This window comes from Solea solea, chromosome 1 (assembly GCF_958295425.1).
Source record: "Solea solea chromosome 1, fSolSol10.1, whole genome shotgun sequence".
Classification (NCBI taxonomy): Eukaryota; Metazoa; Chordata; class Actinopteri; order Pleuronectiformes; family Soleidae; genus Solea; species Solea solea.
Genome location: NC_081134.1, coordinates 25532613 through 25551470, shown reverse-complemented (window position 1 = coordinate 25551470; position 18858 = coordinate 25532613). Strand labels below are relative to the sequence as shown.

The window sequence follows — 18858 nt, the reverse complement described above, 5'->3', positions numbered from 1 at the left end:
GGCTTTACTTCCTGAGGAGGCTCAGATCCTTTAAAGGAGACATATTATACCCTACTTCGCAAGTTAAAATAGTTCCCTGGTGTCCTAATGAACATGTCTGTGACATGCTTTGGTCAAAATACCATAAGGATGAAGCACCATAGCAGTTCAATAACCCTACTAAACCCGCCCCTTTCAGAACGCTCGGTTTTGTGCATGGTCCCTTTATATGCAAATGAGACACAGGCAAACACACACCCACTTCTTCCGGGGGGTTTCTGATTTGTCCTTTTTACAGCGCTCACTCGCTTAGCTCCTGTTCCCTCCGCTTCATTCCTCTCCCCCTCCCTCCACTACTTCTCTGACAATATTAACATGGCAGCGTGTGCGGAAAACAGCGTGAGTGCTACTGTTCTTGCAAGCCGAACAGTGCCGAACTGTAAATCAGTTAAAAACACTTAGGGACAGCACCGCTGATCGCCACGGCCGATTGCCACCGCTGATCACCACAGTTGATCGCCAGTGGCGAGCTGCATAAACTGCCGCTGTATCGTGACTGTATCAGACTGATCCTGTGCTCCGGTCATGGAGGACGTACTGAACAAATATTTTTAATTAGGACGTGTCAGAATGGTCAGTTATGAGCTCTATTTGACCTTTTCTTAAAAATGTGTGTGTTTGTACGTCGCTGGCCGCAGTCTGATGCGAAGTAGTGCGAACACACAAACACACGTTTGCTGACTTTATCCGGCACATTAGCTTCATATATAAAATCCTCTGAGGCTGTAGTGATGTGTCGTTTGTGAACGATTCATTCAAAATGAACTAATCTTTTATATGACTCGGGAGTAATGAGTCATCTCAGTGAGTGATTCGTTCATTTTCATGCAGTACCTTCCTTCGCCACATGGCAGACAGCTGCATAAGTTCAGTCAGCAGAACAGGAAACAGAAATGATTAGTTCAGGATTCACTCAACCGAGTGGTTCGTTCGTTCATTTTCATGCAGTACCTTCCTTCGCCACACGATGGCAGGCAGCTCCATAAACTCAGCAGGAAAGGAAACAGAAATGATTAGTTCAGGATCCACTCAACCGAGTGGTTCGTTCGTTCATTTTCATGCAGTACCTTCCTTCGCCACACAATGGCAGGCAGCTGCATAAGCTCAGCAGGAAAGGAAACAGAAATGATTAGTTCAGGATTCACTCAACTGAGCGTCCGTCCTTAGGTCACGTGACAGCTACCTAGTCACTGTCGTGCTGTTAAACAACAATGGCAGAGAGGATACAGGACACAAGTCACTTGTCACTTTATTGAGGTGTGTATTTGCTTTCCTAGGGTTTCATATGGTTTGAATTGCTTGTGGCATTTTGTTTATTATACTTTGTCAGCTGAAGCAAACGATGTTGCCTTCAGTGTTTGAGAACTGCTGTCTTTTTCACAACGCCCACAAGAGGGATACAGCGCCACCCGCTGTAAAAATTAACGAAACTACTCAAAAAAAGATTAGTTCAATTTACTGTCCGAGAGTAAAAGATCCGAGTCAGTAAGAAGAGTCGAACTTCCCATCACTATGAGGCTAGAAGTTTGTGTAAAACACTGTGCTCCACTGTGCAGCCACCAACAGCACACTTGTCCCTCCACGTTGACATAATACCGCTCTTCCTCCCTCGCCTGCACTCTCGCATTTTATAGGGACAAGGTGGAGCTAAGGTGGAGCTCTCGAAGTAAACTTACTGGTGGGTGGTAACATGCGCATGCTGCCGTCATAAGCGCAGGGAATTCCACATCGCGGGTTTTATCGCCTATACTTACACTAAGGGGGACCACGAAAACATGACTGAGTATTCTTTTTTCACACTTTGGCGACTGGTAGGGCCTCCAGAGTCCCAAATATAAGTATTGAAATGGTTAAAAAGTTGATTTTGCATAATATGTCCCCTTTAATGTCTGCAACCGGATGCTCCATATGTTTTATGAGTCTGTCGTTGCAAGCAGCATCTTTTTCGCTGTGGTGTCTTGGGGCGCGGGCATCAAAGCGAAGGATGCAAACAGGCTAAATAAACTCATCAAAAAGGAAGGGTCTGTTGTTGGCTCTAAGCTTGTCACCCTGGAGGAGGTGGCAGAGGACAGGATACTGGCAAAACTGCTGGGAATCATAGACAATGTCTCTCACCCCCTCCACAAAATTTTGGACAAGTTCAAGAGCAGCTTCAGCAGCAGACTCATTCAACCCCACTGCCTTAAAGAACGGCACAGGAAATCATTCCTAACCCTGTGCCATTAGACTGTATAGTGCCTCACAGAAACGTCCACAAATCACACGGAAATCATTTAAATTACCGGCAAATAATACTGCACCATATATATATTTATCTTTGCACCTACTGCCAACCCACTGCTTGGCATCTTATCGATCTATTGTATATATATAGTGTATATTATAGTTTTGGCTCATTGTGTATTGCAATGTCTTTAATTTCATTTCATTTAATGACTTATTTGTACCGCTGCTACGATGACCCAATTTCCCCTTGGGGATAAATAAAGCTATCTATCTATCTATCTATCTATCTATCTATCTATCTATCTATCTATCTATCTATCTATCTATCTATCTATCTATCCATCCATCCATCCATCCATCCATCTATCATCCACTGCCAAGAAAGCAGCCTTCACCAACATCCGTAGGGATGTTCAGCACCGTCTTACGAAGATGCAGGATGACTGGCTCAGCAAGTAAGCGAACAAAATCCAAGCCTTTGCAGACAAGAAAGACTCTAAGCATTTCTATGACGCAATAAGAGCTCTCTATGGACCTCAGCCCTCCAGCTCATCCCCCCTTCTCAGTGTTGATGGGACAACACTCATCACAGACCGAGCCATGATCTTGGAGCGATAGAACACTTTGAAGCTGTATTAAATCTTTCATCTACCATCAACAACAAAGCCATTCAACGTCTCCCACAGATTCCAGTCAACCAAGAACCAGATGCACTACCCTCCACCTGTGAGACTCAGAAGGCCAACAGCCAGATGACTAGTGGAAAATCACCCGGCCTCGATGGCATACATGTCTGGAGGACATGTACTCACCCAAAAGTTAACGGACATCTTCCAGTCCATGTGGGAGAAAGGTGCTACCCCCCAGGACTTCAAAGATGCCTATATCATACACATCTACAAAAGGAAAGGAAACAATCACAGAGGCATCTCACTCCTGTCAATAGCCGGCAAAATCCTAGCAAGAATTCTTCTTAACCGACTTATTAAGCACCTTGAACAAGGACATCTTCTGGAGAGCCAGTGTGGCTTCCGTGCTGGCAGAGGCACAGTCGACATGGTCTTCGCAGCAAGACAACTACAAGAGAAATGTCAAGAACAACACGGGGACCTTTACACCACCTTCATTGATCTCACAAAAGCCTTTGACACGGTGAGTAGAGATTTCCTGACCACTTCACTTCAATGATACGCCGGTTCCATGAAGGCATGACAGCCCATGTCCAGGACAACGGAGAAACATCCGCAGTCTTCTCAGTGACAAACGGTGGAAAGCAAGGGTGTGTCCTCACGCCAACACTCTTTAGTATTGTCTTCACAGCCATGCTCACCGATGCCTTCCAAGACAGTGACGAAGGAATATGTACCAGGTATAAAACAGATGGGAAGCTGTTCAACAAACATTAACAAAGGTGAAGCAGACAATCAAAGACTTCCACTGCGCTCTCAATGCTGCAAGTGAACAGAAAATGCAATCATTAACTGACAGGTTCTCTGGGTTTGAATTAGAATTTCAAGCACTGATTTTTTTTTTTGCCTCTGATTTTTTTTCAACGTTGAAATACATTCAGTGTAAAAAATTCAAACTCTCAAAAAATTCTGTTGCAAAAATTTTGATGTCTCAAAAAATTCAGTCGCAAAAAAATTGGGGCGAGTAGAGCCAGTGGAAATGCGCCATTACAGTTCTGAGGCAGTGAGTATGATGACTGACAGTACATTTAACCGCCCGTTAGTTATGAGCTGCCTCACTTTACCCAAAAACATTAAAGGGACTAATTTGTTATAGGTTGATTTTCTAATACAGAAGTGTTAATGCATCTTTATGTAAACTTCAAGTATCATTTAAGTATCTTGAAGCAGAGCCAAGTGTCCTCCTTTGGGCACTCTAATTTAAGTCCAGTAACTTTTAGCTGTTTAAAACATGGTTTGTAATATCCTATTTTTGTCTGTGCTGTTTGTGATGACAGTGTGATGACAGTGTGATGACAGGGTAGTTAGTGTGATGACAGTGTGATGACAGTGTGATGACAGGGTAGTTAGTGTGATGACAGGGTAGTCAGTGTGATGACAGTGTGATGACAGGGTGATGACAGGGTAGTTAGTGTGATGACAGGGAGACGACAGGATAGTCAGTGTGATGACAGGGTAGTCAGTGTGATGACAGGGTAATTAGTGTGATGACAGGGTAGTCAGAGTGATGAGAGGGTGATGACAGGGTAGACAGGGTGATGACAGGGTAGTCAGTGTGATGACAGTGTGATGACAGGATGGTCAGTGTGATGACAGGGTAGTCAGTGTGATGACAGGGTAGTTAGTGTGATGACAGTGTGATGACAGGGTAGTCAGTGTGATGACAGGGTAGACAGGGTGATGACAGGGTGATGACAGGGTAGTCAGTGTGATGACAGTGTGATGACAGGGTAGTCAGTGTGATGACAGTGTGATGACAGGGTAGACAGGGTGATGACAGGGTGATGACAGGGTAGTCAGTGTGATGACAGTGTGATGACAGGGTAGTCAGTGTGATGACAGTGTGATGACAGGGTAGTCAGTGTGATGACAGTGTGATGACAGGGTAGTCAGGGTGATGACAGGGTAGTTAGTGTGATGACAGGGTGATGACAGGGTAGTCAGTGTGATGACAGGGTGATGACAGGATAGTCAGGGTGATGACAGTGTGATGACAGGGTAGTCAGTGTGATGACAGTATGATGACAGGGTAGTCAGTGTGATGACAGGGTGATGACAGGGTAGTTAGTGTGATGACAGGGTAGTCAGGGTGATGACAGGGTAGACAGGGTGATGACAGGGTAGTCAGTGTGATGACAGGGTAGTCAGTGTGATGACAGGGTAGTCAGGGTGATGACAGGGTAGACAGGGTGATGACAGGGTAGTCAGTGTGATGACAGGGTAGACAGGGTGATGACAGTGTGATGACAGGATAGTCAGTGTGATGACAGTGTGATGACAGTGTGATGACAGGATAGTCAGTGTGATGACAGGGTAGTTAGTGTGATGACAGTGTGATGACAGGATAGTCAGTGTGATGACAGGGTAGTTAGTGTGATGACAGTGTGATGACAGGGTAGTCAGTGTGATGACAGGGTAGTCAGTGTGATGACAGGATAGTCAGTGTGATGACAGGGTAGTTAGTGTGATGACAGTGTGATGACAGGGTAGACAGGGTGATGACAGGGTAGTCAGGGTGATGACAGGGTAGTTAGTGTGATGACAGGGTAGTCAGTGTGATGACAGGGTAGTTAGTGTGATGACCGGGTGATGACAGGGTAGTCAGTGTGATGACAGGGTGATGACAGGGTAGACAGGGTGATGACAGGGTGATGACAGGGTAGTTGGGTGATGACAGGGTAGTCAGGGTGATGACAGGGTAGACAGGGTGATGACATGGTAGTCAGGGTGATGACAGGGTAGTCAGTGTGATGACAGTGTGATGACAGGGTAGTCAGTGTGATGACAGGGTGATGACAGGGTAGTTAGTGTGATGACAGGGTAGTCAGGGTGATGACAGGGTAGACAGGGTGATGACATGGTAGTCAGGGTGATGACAGGGTAGTTAGTGTGATGACATGGTAGTCAGGGTGATGACAGGGTAGTTAGTGTGATGACAGGGTAGTCAGGGTGATGACAGGGTAGACAGGGTGATGACAGGGTAGTCAGTGTGATGACAGGGTAGTCAGTGTGATGGCAGGATAGTCAGTGTGATGACAGGGTAGTTAGTGTGATGACAGTGTGATGACAGGGTAGTTAGTGTGATGACAGGGTAGTTAGTGTGATGACAGGGTAGTCAGTGTGATGACAGGGTAGTCAGGGTGATGACAGGGTGATGACAGGGTAGACAGTGTGATGACAGGGTAGTTAGTGTGATGACAGGGTAGTCAGTGTGATGACAGTGTGATGAGTGTGATGACAGGGTAGTCGGTATGATGATAGGGTGATGACAGGGTAGTCAGTGTGATGACAGGGTAGATAGTGTGATGACAGGATGATGACAGGGTAGTCAGGGTGATGACAGGTTAGTCATTGTGATGACAGGGTGATGACATTTTGTAGTCTGCCAGGTGCTTATTGCATTTACTCAGTTGGTCTGATAGACAACAAGGAGCAGCCAGTGGTGGCATCACAAATCAAGTTATGAGGTCAAGTTATAAAGTAAATTAACTTTACTTTAATTCATGTATGGCTTTACATGAACATTGAAGTTGTATGGATGATTAATAAATATTATTGGATGCAATCCTGCAGAGAACAGAGACAGACATAATCCAGACCATCACTTCAAATGGAAATGACCAGGTGAAGACTTTAGGAAGTTTATTATCTTAAATCAAGCCCTTTGTACACATTTTGACATGCTGTTGTTTTGCACAGGAAAAATTCAACTTTTTACTTTTACAGTTAGTAATGATAGTATTGTGTTGAATGCTCGGTTTCCTACCTATATTGTGGACTTTTAAATCTTAATTCGTAAACCCTGGACGAAATTATCTGATGTTTTGGGTCTATATGCCCGTTTCACTTCAGGCTAATGCTAATGTTAAATTTGTTTATGAAATGAAAAAACCTATCATGGGATTTGAAGGTCTATATGGTTGCCTATTGCATTTTATTGAAAACTGGCTAGAGTATGTAATACAATACCAATCTTCCAAATACATCTGTCATGTAAGATGATTAATTAGAAAATACACAGATGACATTGTAGGCTTACAGTGACTTAAACCATTCGATGTGGCTTTTTATTTGTTGCCAAAGCGATGTGAAAAACCACCAAAAGAGCACGAGCAAATAGTCAATCTGCAAGCAGGATTGGGCCGTAGGACTGCTCATCTAGATGAAAGCACAACACATGAAGAGGTTAAATTCATTTCAATTAAATTTAATTTTATTTGTATAGCGCCAAATCATAACATACATTATCTCAAGGCACTGTACATAGACAACATCAAGGAGAGCAGAGAACCCCAACAGTTCACACAATGAGCAAACACTAGGCATCAGTGGAGAGAAAAAACTACCAGAAGAAATCTCTGACAGAACCAGGCTCAGAGATGTGCAGTCATCTGCCTCGACCGGTTGGGGTGAAAGAAAATGGGGGACAGAGGAGAGGTGGGGGACAGAAAGGGGGGAGAGAAAGGACAAGAGGGAGATGAGGTAGAGACAGAAGAGAGAGAGAGACCAGGGGCAGATACACAACTGTATCAAGTTACAAGTTTATACAGCCAATGATGACATGTTTATAGCAATACAATGTAATTTATAAAGCAGCAGCAGAGAGTGTTGATAAAAATTTTATTGATATCGATTTTTATATATAGCACAATAGTAATGGTGATGTTCCCCTTTCTCTTCTAACAGAACACATCAAGTCTTGTAATGTCACGGATGCTGGCAATGACGATAACCCGGCGAATGTGGATAACGGTGAGCTTGAAGAGAGAAAATGTAAGAATTCTTATTTTTCAGTTTTTGTGAGCATATTGTATAATATTAAACAACAGAAAATCACTGTTCTTACTTGTAACTTCTCAACATTTCAGCAGCAGATATGCAGGAATGTCCTGTCTGCACAAAAATGTCTGCAACATCTGCAATGGTTACAGATGATAGGTGCTGTTCAGGCCTATTAGTGACTTAGGAAAGTTAAGGAACATACACTGTTATAGTGCTGGAAAATTAGCATTCATAAAGGATGGTCTACTCTTGACTTTGACTATGAATTGATGACCTTGCCATTATTATTGTTACTTTGGCCAGAAATGTCTATATTTTGACTATATAGAGGAGTTAGAATGTTTAACTCCTCTTCTAATAAAGATTAATACTGACAATAAAATAGAGTCAAATAATACCACTTTTAAATGTGGACTATTAAATATAAGTGTAACGGAGTTAAGATGTAGTGTGATTCCACTTGCCATGAAAAGAGAAAAGTCATCTCACAACAACTTAGAACTTAACTTACCATAGAACTTATTTGTCCTATGGTAATTAAATGCAACACCCCTGTGAATTAGGGTAGTGCACCCCGGGGGGGTAACAGCAGTCGGACCTCGCTGTCTCCCTGGTAGGTGCGTGAACTATGAGCTCTGCCATTTTTTCATATTAATTACGTACATTTTAATATTAAGGGGCGGTTTAAGTTGTAATTTTGGTAAGCATATAGCTCCCGAACGGTCGAGCACGTCCTTTTTCATAAATAGTTGACGGTGTTTTCTTTGATTTTTGTTTACAAAATGACACGTTGTTAGCTAACTTGCACTTTCTTTTCATTTTACATTTACAGACATGTATGTGTGTGTGTGAGAGGAACCGGGGACTGACTGTATGATTTATCCCTCAGTCAGGTATCCCTCAGTCAGGTTGTATTGATTTATTCTGTGTAACTGAAACTTGGTTACATGAAGAAGATTACGTTAGTCTAAATGAGTCAACTCCACCCACTCATGTTAATACCCATATTCCTAGAAGGAGGTGTAGCAGCCATTTTTAATACTAGATTATTAATCAATCCCAAACCCAAACCAGGATATTCATCGTTTGAAAGCCTTATTCTTAACCTTTCTCATCCTAGTTGGAAATCCCAGAAACCAATTATGATAGTCACAGTTTATCGTCCACCTGCACCTTATTCAGAGTTCCTATCAGAGTTCTCTGAGTTCTTATCTGAGTTAGTACTTAAGACAGATAAAATCATAATTGTAGGGGATTTCAACATCCATGTAGATGTTGACCGTGATAGTCTTAGCTGCGCATTTAACTCGCTGATTCGTTGGAATCAATTGGTTTTATTCAACACGTTAATAAACCAACTCATTGCCTTAGTCACACCCTCGATCTTGTTTTAACCTATGGTATTGATATTGATAACAAACATAGTTCCTCAAAACCCTCTCCTTACTGATCATTATTTACTCACATTTAATTGTACAATAATGAACTACAATAACATAAATAAAAAATAAAAATATTAATATATTCAAAGAGACAGTGCAACCTTTATTTAACTCGGTGCCATATATCAGTACATCTGAAGGTACCTTTTGTGATTGTACTCCCGCCCTCATAGATAACCTTGTTGATAGTACAGCGGCCTCACTGCGTACTACATTAGATTACGTTGCCCCTCTGAAAAAGAAAGTGGTGAATCAGATGAGACGTGCACCATGGTTAACTCTGATACTTGCGCTCTTAAACAGGCGTTACGTAGATTAGAAAGAAAATGGTGTTCCAGTAATCTAGAGGAATTTTACATAGCCTGGAAAGATGGTTCTGTAGCTTACAAAAAAGCCCTACACAAAGCTAGAGTTGCCTATTCTTCTTCCTTAATTGAAGAAAATAAGAATAATCATAGATTTCTTTTCAGCACTGTAGCCAGTCTGACACAGAGCCACAGCTCCACTGAACCATCTATTCCTTTAACACTGAGCAGTGATGACTTTATGAACTGTTTTGTGAATAAAATAACATCAATTAGAGAAAAAATGGATCATCTCCTCCCTCATATTGGGACTGACTCATCTTTTAGCACAAGAGCTTTAGAAGCACCAGGTGCACAGTTAGACAGTTTCTCCCCTATAGATCTCCCTGAGTTAACATCATTAGTTTCATCCAAACCATCACCTGTCAGTTAGATCCTATCCCCACTTAACTGTTTAAAGATGTGTTTCCTTTAATTAACAGCTCAATATTGACTCTAATCTATCCTTATTAACTGGATATGTGCCCCAAATGTTTAAAATAGCAGTTATTAAACCCCTTCTCAAAAAAGCGACCCTTGACCCAGATATTTTAGCTAATTACTGACCTATCTAATCTTCCCTTTGTTTCTAAAATCTTAGAAAAGGCAGTTGCTAATTAATTATGTGAATATTTGCACATAAATGGCCTGTTTGAAGATTTTCAGTCAGGTTTTAGATTAAACCATAGCACTAGTTAAACAGCACTAGTTAAAGTTAGTAACTCAGATAATGGTCTGGTTTCTTTACTTGTCCTGTTAGATCTTAGTGCTGCATTTGACACCATTGATCATAATATTCTACTGCAGAGATTGGAGCAGACTCTTGGGATCACAGGTGCTGCCCTCTGCTGGTTTAAATCATACTTATCTGATAGATTCCAGTTTGTTCATGTTAATAATAAAGTCTCACTACAAACAAAAGTTAATTGTGGAGTTCCACAAGGCTCAGTGCATGGGCCTATACTTGTTACCTTATATATGCTTCCTCTAGGGAACATTATTAGGAAGCACAACATACACTTTCATTGTTATGCAGATGACACACAGCTATATTTATCAATGAGGCCGGATGAAATAAATCAGGTTGTTCAACTCCAGGAATGTCTCAGAAACATTAAGTCCTGGATGACCTGTAACGTTCTACTTTTAAACTCAGAAAAAACTGACTTTTAAACTTTTATACTCGGCCCTAAACACCTCAGAGAAAAACTTTCTGATCACATTGTCACTTTAGATGACATCACCATGGCTTCCTGTTCTACTGTGAGGAACCTTGGAGTTATTTTTGACCAGGAAATGTCATTTGATTCACACATAAAACTAATTTCCAGAACAGCCTTCTTCCACCTGCGGAACATTATGAAAATTAGAAAGCCTCTCTCTGTATTTAAAGTTGGACTTAAAACTTTCCTTTTTGATAAAGCTTATAGTTAGTTATGCTGCTATAGACCTAAACTGTTGGGGGATTTTCCTGTGGTGCACTCACACTCACTCTGTCACATTCACTCTCTCACACTCAGGGGTATGAATATGACTTAAATATGTCATTAACCTTGTCTCTTTCTCTCCCTAGTTTTTGTCTTTCCTTCCTTCCCTCTATCTCTCTCTGTATCCTCATCTTGCAGGTTGCAGGATCCAGATCCAGTTTCGAGGCTATTGCTATCATACAAATCATTATTATTCTGCTATAATTAAAAGTCGATATCATTGACTGTTCTTCTTGTCTCCACTGATGCCTAGTGTTTGCTCATTGTGTGAACTGTTGGGTTTCTCTGCTCTCCTTGATGTTGTCTATGTACAGACCTGAGATCATGTATGTTGTGATTTGGCACTATACAAATAAAATTGAATTGAATTGAATTGAATTGAATTGAATTGAATTGAATTTCATTCCATTTCATTCCATTTCATTTAATAATTGTATAAATATGTACACTTAGTCAAAACAATTGTGCTAACCTTTCAGGCGGGAAAAACCATCAACACCACCAAAAACAAGAATGTTGTAGCTGAAAGAGAAGAAAATCAATGTCAAATGCACATAACATAGCACAATTAAGAAAAAAGTGTTTAGCACATTGTGTCACGAAGCGTCAGCTTTGTAAGTGTTTTTGTTTTGCTTAGTTTAGTTATTGTGTTAGTTTAGGTTTAAAGTCACGTTAAGTTCATGTCACTTTTGGTGTGGCTTTGATTTTCACTTCCCCTTTTATTTTGGTAAATGTCATTCCTCAGTTGCTTTGACACATCTCCCCTAATTCCCTCATGCACTCCTTCAGTAATCACTCGCACCTGCCCTTGATTCCCTCTTCACTATATAGTGTTCCCAGTTCCTTTATCTTTTGCCAGTGCATCATTTATGCTCATAGAGTTCACGTCAGGTCCCCAGTTTGTTTCGCCTCAAGTCAAGTCAAGTCAAGTCTGTTTTTCCTTCTGTAAAGAAGTGATTTTTGTTTCTTCCAGCATGGTATAGTTTAGTTTTTTCCTTCTGTTAATAAGAGATTTTTGTTTTTCCTCTAGAATAGTCTAGTTAGGTTTTTACTTCTGAACAGAAGTGATTTTGTTTTTGCTTGCCATCTCAAGAGAAAATAAAGACACTTGAAATCATTCCTCGTGCCTCCTGTCTCGTGCATTTGGGTCCAAGCAGTGTATTCACCGTTCCTAACACATTGTTGTTGAATGTAATGAAATAAAAAGGTGTGTGCCATTTTAAGAGTTTGGATGTTATGGTGCATGTACAGTAATATGAAAGAAGCAGTATACAAATGTGTTATGGTGCTGCATAGTTACTACTACATAGTTAAAACGAACGCACTTCATAATATTATATAATATTCATATATTTTGTCAAAAGATTGCTAATAAGAATTTACCGAATCAACTTGTGGTTTGTTTCTATGTGCATCAAAGACTGGGGTCCTGGAACTGAGTAGGTCCGTCGTGCAATACATCCTACATGGACCATTCTGTTTATGACACCCGTGGTGTCAACACGGTGCATGGAGGCTCTGACACGGTCATACTGCACCAGCAGTCCTTTGGCTTGCAGGAGGGCTTTCATCATTCCATATCCAGAGTTAGGCTGCCTGGATTTAATCTCTCACACACTGATCTAACTCTTCATCTGTCATAGTGCTGTAGAATGCCCTTACTGTGAGATCAGACTCAGCCATGCGCTGGTATACTGTTCGCCTGGACACCCCCAAAAGTTTAGTTATACATGGAACAGATTAAGATTAAGTTCCAGACGTTTGCTAAGGTAGTCTGGAGATGCTGCTCCTTGCTCAAACTGCACAACTGCAATGTGTTGCTCCCTTTTGTCTTTTTCCAAATTGATAACACTGTGTAGCTGCGTAGCACATCTAAAATAGCTGGACAAACAGTTACTTGACTGGATTCAGCATTTAAAAAAACAAGTTCTTGTGTGCAAGTGAAATCTAAGAAGTCCAGGTCCAGAGGCATGCGTCCCAGAATATGTTCCAATCGAGAGCGAAGTCTTTCCAAAAGATGATTAAGCAATTGTTCCTTGGAGAGAAAAACAAAATATAAAATTACCAATACAAAAGCAAATGCATGATTATAAGACCTGATATTTGAAAAGTGTAATTTGCAATAAATAATTTCTTCATCAGATACTTGAACAGTTCAATTTGTGACTCATGCATTTCAATAAGTTCACATTTCTCACGGCTCCAGACTCACTTCTTGCATTGGTTGCACTGATGCGCCTAACTTTTTTGCTTGGCCTTTGACGCCATAACGTCACCTTTTAATTGCTCTCCATAAATTTCATATAATGTGAATGATTTTTAAACAAGATTATGGTGTAGTCTTTGAAGAACGATTATATATAAAAAGAAAAAGAAAGTTTTTAAAGTGCTTCACTGAGCTGAAATTGAACATTTCAAAAGATCATTTCAGATTCCACAGAAGATCTGAGTATCACTGCCTGCCACTGAGATGCAGCTGGGAGAGGGGGCCACTTTTTCTACACCCTGGTCACAGCATAAAGTCTCTTATTATTAGACTTTCAGTTCAGAAAAAAACAATTTTTCCATATAAGAGCGTCTCCACTGCACCATTTCCTGTCCCGCTCCAATTGTTTTGACTGCAGTGAAGATACATCGGCGAATGGTTGTGGACGCTATGATCTGTAGAAGATGATGCAGGACTACAGGGACTACTAACTAGACTAGACGAATAACATTAAAATCCCTGCGAGGAGAATTTCAAAGTGGGAAAATAAAGGGATTTAATCCATTTATCAAATAAAATTCACGTTACGTCAATGATCTATTGAGACTTTTTTGAGACAGACGAAAAAAAACGTCTCACAATGAAACCCAGAGCTCAACATATCTGCAAGATGCACTCCTCAAATGGCCAGTAGGGGCAGTGCTGAGGAAATGTAATATACCTGGCCAAAAAAAAGTTGCCACCAAAAAAAAAGGTCACAAACTCATAATATTATGTTGGACCGCCTTTAGCTTTGATTACAGCACTCATTCACTGTGGCATTGTTTCCATAAGCTTCTGCAATGTCACAAGATTTATTTCTGTCCAGTGTTGCATTCATTTTTCACCAAGATCTTGTATTGATGATGGGAGAGTCTGACCACATGCAAAGCCTTCTCCAGCACATCCCAAAGATTCTCAATGGGGTTAAGGTCTGGAATCCTGGCATTGTCATCTTGGAATATGCCAATGTCATCAGGGAAGAAAAAATCCATTGATGGTATAATCTGGTCATTCATTATATTCAGGTAGTCAGATGACCTCATTCTTTGAGCACATACAGCTGAACCTAGACCTGACCAACTGCAGCAACTCCATATCGTAGCACTGGCCCCACAGGCTTGTACAGTAGGCACTAGGCATGATGGGTGCAACACTTCATCTGCCTCTCTTCTTACCCTGATGCGCCCATCACTCTGGAACAGGGTAAATCTGGACTCATTAGACCACATGACTTTCTTCCATTGCTCCAGAGTCCAATCTTTATGCTCCCTAGCAAATTGAAGCCTTTTTTTCCGGTTAGCCACACTGATTAGTGGTTTTCTTAAGGCTACAAACAAATAATATAAACAAAAAAAATAGATCCATGTACAGGATCTATAGTGATTAAACACAATGACAAATAAGCAAAATTCTATATCACCACAATTGAAATACAACCCATAATAACCCAAAAATAAACACAAAACTAACAGAATAATCGTATTTATGGGTTGCAACAAAACAAATTACAAACTAAATTAAAGAAATTACCACAAAGGAACAAAATCAATGTGTATTCCTGCACTGTCCTCTCACACAAGTACACACACACACACACACACACACACACACACATACACACAGTTTAAGATGTGGCTGCACCAACAATAGGTGAAAGTGTTACCGAGCCACCGCTTCGCCCTGGGAGCAACGGGAAGAAGCACGAACACTATCGGCAGCCGAATAAGCGGACAAGGCGATCAGAATCCGAGTCGGCCCTGGTGGAGCGGTGAGTGTCCGAGGTAAGGCTAATCAAAGTCAAGCGAAACAATTAGTCCCGCTAACACACAGTTCCAGTGAGGCACAGCGATCAGTCCAAATGATTTCTTTAAATGAGGCAAAGAAGGCAAGAAACAGAGCAGAAGCAAAATGCGGAAATGGAGGAAGCACAGGAGTGACGCGACCCAGCCTCCAGCAAGCAAAAGGCTGACAGGTGCTTTACGCCCGCCTTTATGTGGCAGTCTCACACCGTGATTGGTTGGAACTGCAGCACAGCTGACAGTTACCAGGACAACTAACTACATGTTGCCACACATGCAGTAATTATTTCAAAATGTAACCACAAACTCACCTCTTCTAGAATCGCTCTGTTTTTAAAGTGATGTGCCCCCTAGTGGAATACTGCTGTAACATGTAGTACATGCACAGAAGGTGTGTAAGCAGCTCAGAGACATCTGGAGTCAGAATCAGAATCAGAAAACGTTATTGTCATTGTCCAATGCGAAGTGTCCACATTCAGTGCCGGTATGGAAAAACACGTATAAAAGTAAGAAAAAGTAAAAATAAATAAAAGGTAAGAGAAATGTAAAAATAAAAATAAAATGTAGAATAAAATATAAATAAAATACAATACTGTGACCTACTATGCTGTGAGAATGAAATGGACAAATGAATGAAGAGAATATTGCACATTATTATATTGCACTGTAGTGGTACTGAAATGATTGCACATGTTATTATTTAGCATTTAGTAGAGATATGGTTGATGGGTAGAAGCTGTTTTTAAGTCTGTTTGTGCGTGACCTTATGCATCCAAAACGTCTGCCTGAGGGTAGACGTTCAAACAGTCCGTGTCCGGGGTGAGAGGGGTCTTGGAGGATCCTAGCAGCACTCTTGAGGCAGTGGGAGTTGTGCAGATCTTACAGTGAGAGGAGACAGCCTCTGATTATCCGCTAGGCAATGCGTATGACCCTCTGGAGCTCTCTCCTCTGTGCTACTGTGCAGCTGTTAAACCATGCACAGAGGCAGTAGCTCAGGACGCTCTCTACAGTGCTGCGGTAGAAGGACACCAGAAGTTTCTCTGCAATGATGTTTTGCCTGAGAACCCTCAGGAAGTAGAGTCTCTTCTGGGCTTTCCCTACTAGCTCCGCAGTGTGCAGTCCCAGGAAGCGGAAGTCTGAGACCCTCTCCACACTCCAAACCCTGTTGATGTGGAGTGGCTGGATGTTGTGTCTCTTTCTCCTGAAGTCAACAACCAGCTCCTTGGTCTTGGTCTTGGTTGTGGTCAGGAGCAGGTTGTTGTCACGGCACCACGCTGTCAGTCGCTCCACCTCCTCCCTGTAGGTGGACTCATCCTCCCCTGAGATGAGCCCCACTACTGTGGTGTCGTCAGCGAACTTAACGATGGTATTGCTGTGGTGGGTCGGGGTGCAGTCGTGGGTGTAGAGTGTGTAAAGGAGGGGGCTCAGCACACAGCCCTGTGGTGAGCCAGTGCTGAGGCTGATGGCTGTGGGGGCCCACTCTGACCCTCTGAATGCGCTCTGTCAGAAAGTCCTTAATCCAGAGGCAGGTGGAGTGTGGTAGTCCAATGTCCGACAGCTTGGTCACCAGTCTGTGGGGGAGGATGGTGTTGAAGGCAGAGATAAAGTCTATAAAGAGCATTCGTGCATAGCTCCCCTGATGTTCTAGGTGGGACAGGGCAGCATGAAGAGCAGTGATCACGGCGTCCTCTGTAGACCTGTTAGCTCTGTAGGCAAACTGGTGTGTGTCCAACGAGGGGGGGATGAAAGTCATGATGTGGTTCCTGATGAGCTTCTCGAAGCACTTCATTACCACGGGAGTCAATGCTACTGGCCTGTAGTCATTGACGCTGTCAATAGTCTGTTTTTTTGGGAGAGGGACTATGATGGATGATTTAAGACAGGACGGGAGGGTGGACTGGTACAAGGACTGGTTAAAAATCCTGGTGAGGACCCGGGCCAGCTGATCAGCAAAGTCCTTCAGTACATGCCCTGAGATGCCATCGGGTCCGGCTGCTTTCCGTGGGAAAGGACGGACCGCAGTGTTCACCTCACCTCATGCTCCTCCACCCGTAAGGTGGAGTTGTCGCTTCCTGGGTGAGGTCCGGAGGCCTCTGACGTTTCCACCTCAAACCGGGCGAAGTAGTGGTTAAGCTCCTCTGCCAGTGATGCGTCACCGACTACAGGACCCAGGTTGGTCCTGTAGTTAGTGATGTGCTGGACGCCCAACCACACCTGCCTGCTGTTGTTGCTCTGCAGGTGATCCTCAATCTTCCTCTTATAGTCCAACTTGGCCTCTCGGATGCCCCTCTTCAGGTTGGTGCGGGCTGAGCTGTTGAGAGCCGCATCGCCGGACCTAAAGGCTGTGTTTCTCTCCTTCAGCAGCTTCTGGACCTCACTGGTCAGCCAGGGTTTCCGGTTGGGATAGATATGTTTCTCAACTGTAACAGTGTCTGTGCTGTACCGTGTAGCCTGTTAGCTCGATAGCGGAGTCCATAATCGACGAGTGGAGCCAGGATTCTGTGATAAGCAGAATGCAGCTGTTCTTGATGATGTTGTTGGTCGCCACCTGTAGCCTCAGTTCGTCGATTTTGTTGACTAGGGATCTGGTGTTGGTGAGGAAAGCACTAGGAAGCGGTGGTTTAACAGGCTGCCTCCGTAGCCTCGTTAGCGCGCCGGCCCTGCAGCCTCGCTTTTGCTTCCTCTCCTGTTTCCGTCGCCTGCCCGTGGGGGTGATGATCCATGGGGAGCCGGGACTCCTCGCTATGTCTGCCGGAATGTCGTGTAAACGGAGAAACTCTGTTGTAACGCTTCTCTCGTTGCTGTAACGATCCTAAGAAGCTGCTTGATCCCAAGAAGTTCAGGCCGGTTGTAGATGTTTTTCGCCCAGCAAAATGTAGATGTCACGATATACAAAACTAACACACACTTCCATACAAAGCACTGAAATGAGGAGCACCGAGCCACTGCGTCCATGCGGTAGCAGGACATTTAGAAAGTGTCATCTGTATATTAATGGTACAAACTACTGCAGACACAGGGTCAGCTCATGAGCGCCTCCCTCTGACCGATGCTTTGACTGCAGGTCAGACTATGAAGGTTTTTTTCTCCTTTCCTTGTCTGTAGCAGCGAGGACCAGCTGGTGGTCAGAGAACATCAGAAGAAGTGGACATAGACGCTGTTTTGTCCCTTCAGGCTGAGCCATGGACATTGAAGGGACAATGGAGATGGCGGTGCTCGGTCAGCTTTTCTTCCTTGGGATGCTGTATGACTGTCGCAACGACAAGCTTGTGCCTGATAAGAAAAAAACAAATGTGGGTGACTTCCGGTGGAGCATGACGACAAGATGGCTGCATGAGCTTGAGCTCCTGATAGCAACTAAGAATTAGCCCCCCTAAATTCACTATTGCTGAGCAATTCATAGTAGAATTTTACTTTGGAATGAATAGGGGAGTAACAACTAGAAGTCAAACGAAATGTGACATTCGAGAAGGGAAGAATACACCGGAGATGTGTGCTAACGACAACCCTGTGGAAAATGTGTGCTTGGTGCTTCAAAGTATCAGTAAGGAAATACGTGACTTCAGGACTGAGCATAAAGTGGATCTACACACTCTCAAAGAAGAACTTAAGGAAGACATGAAAAATGAACTCAAAGATCTAAAACAGGAAATTTATCAAAAACCTTCTGCTAACTCCGCTCAAATCCAGGCCAATGAAACCAGGCTGAATGAAGCAGAAGCACGAATTAATGAAACCAAGTCGGCTAACAAGGCCATGAAGGAGGCGCTCATTAAGTCCATGGAAAGACCGAAAACAATGC

At 42.7% G+C, this 18858-nt stretch overlaps 1 long non-coding RNA gene across 3 annotated transcripts; it reads right to left on the bottom strand.

Annotated features, from left to right (window-relative positions):
* Nucleotides 1-7186: 7186 nt before the first annotated feature.
* Nucleotides 7187-17844, bottom strand: LOC131463712 (uncharacterized). 3 transcript variants are annotated; one of them, XR_009241112.1, is made up of 5 exons: nucleotides 14921-17844; nucleotides 12393-13044; nucleotides 9323-11531; nucleotides 7801-7870; nucleotides 7187-7711 (listed from the first exon to the last, which is right to left on the bottom strand). It is a non-coding gene; the product is annotated as an uncharacterized LOC131463712 (long non-coding RNA). The 3 variants fall into 3 exon arrangements; XR_009241116.1 differs by having other exon boundaries at nucleotides 7187-9410; nucleotides 11482-11531; XR_009241110.1 differs by having other exon boundaries at nucleotides 7187-11531.
* Nucleotides 17845-18858: the final 1014 nt, after the last annotated feature.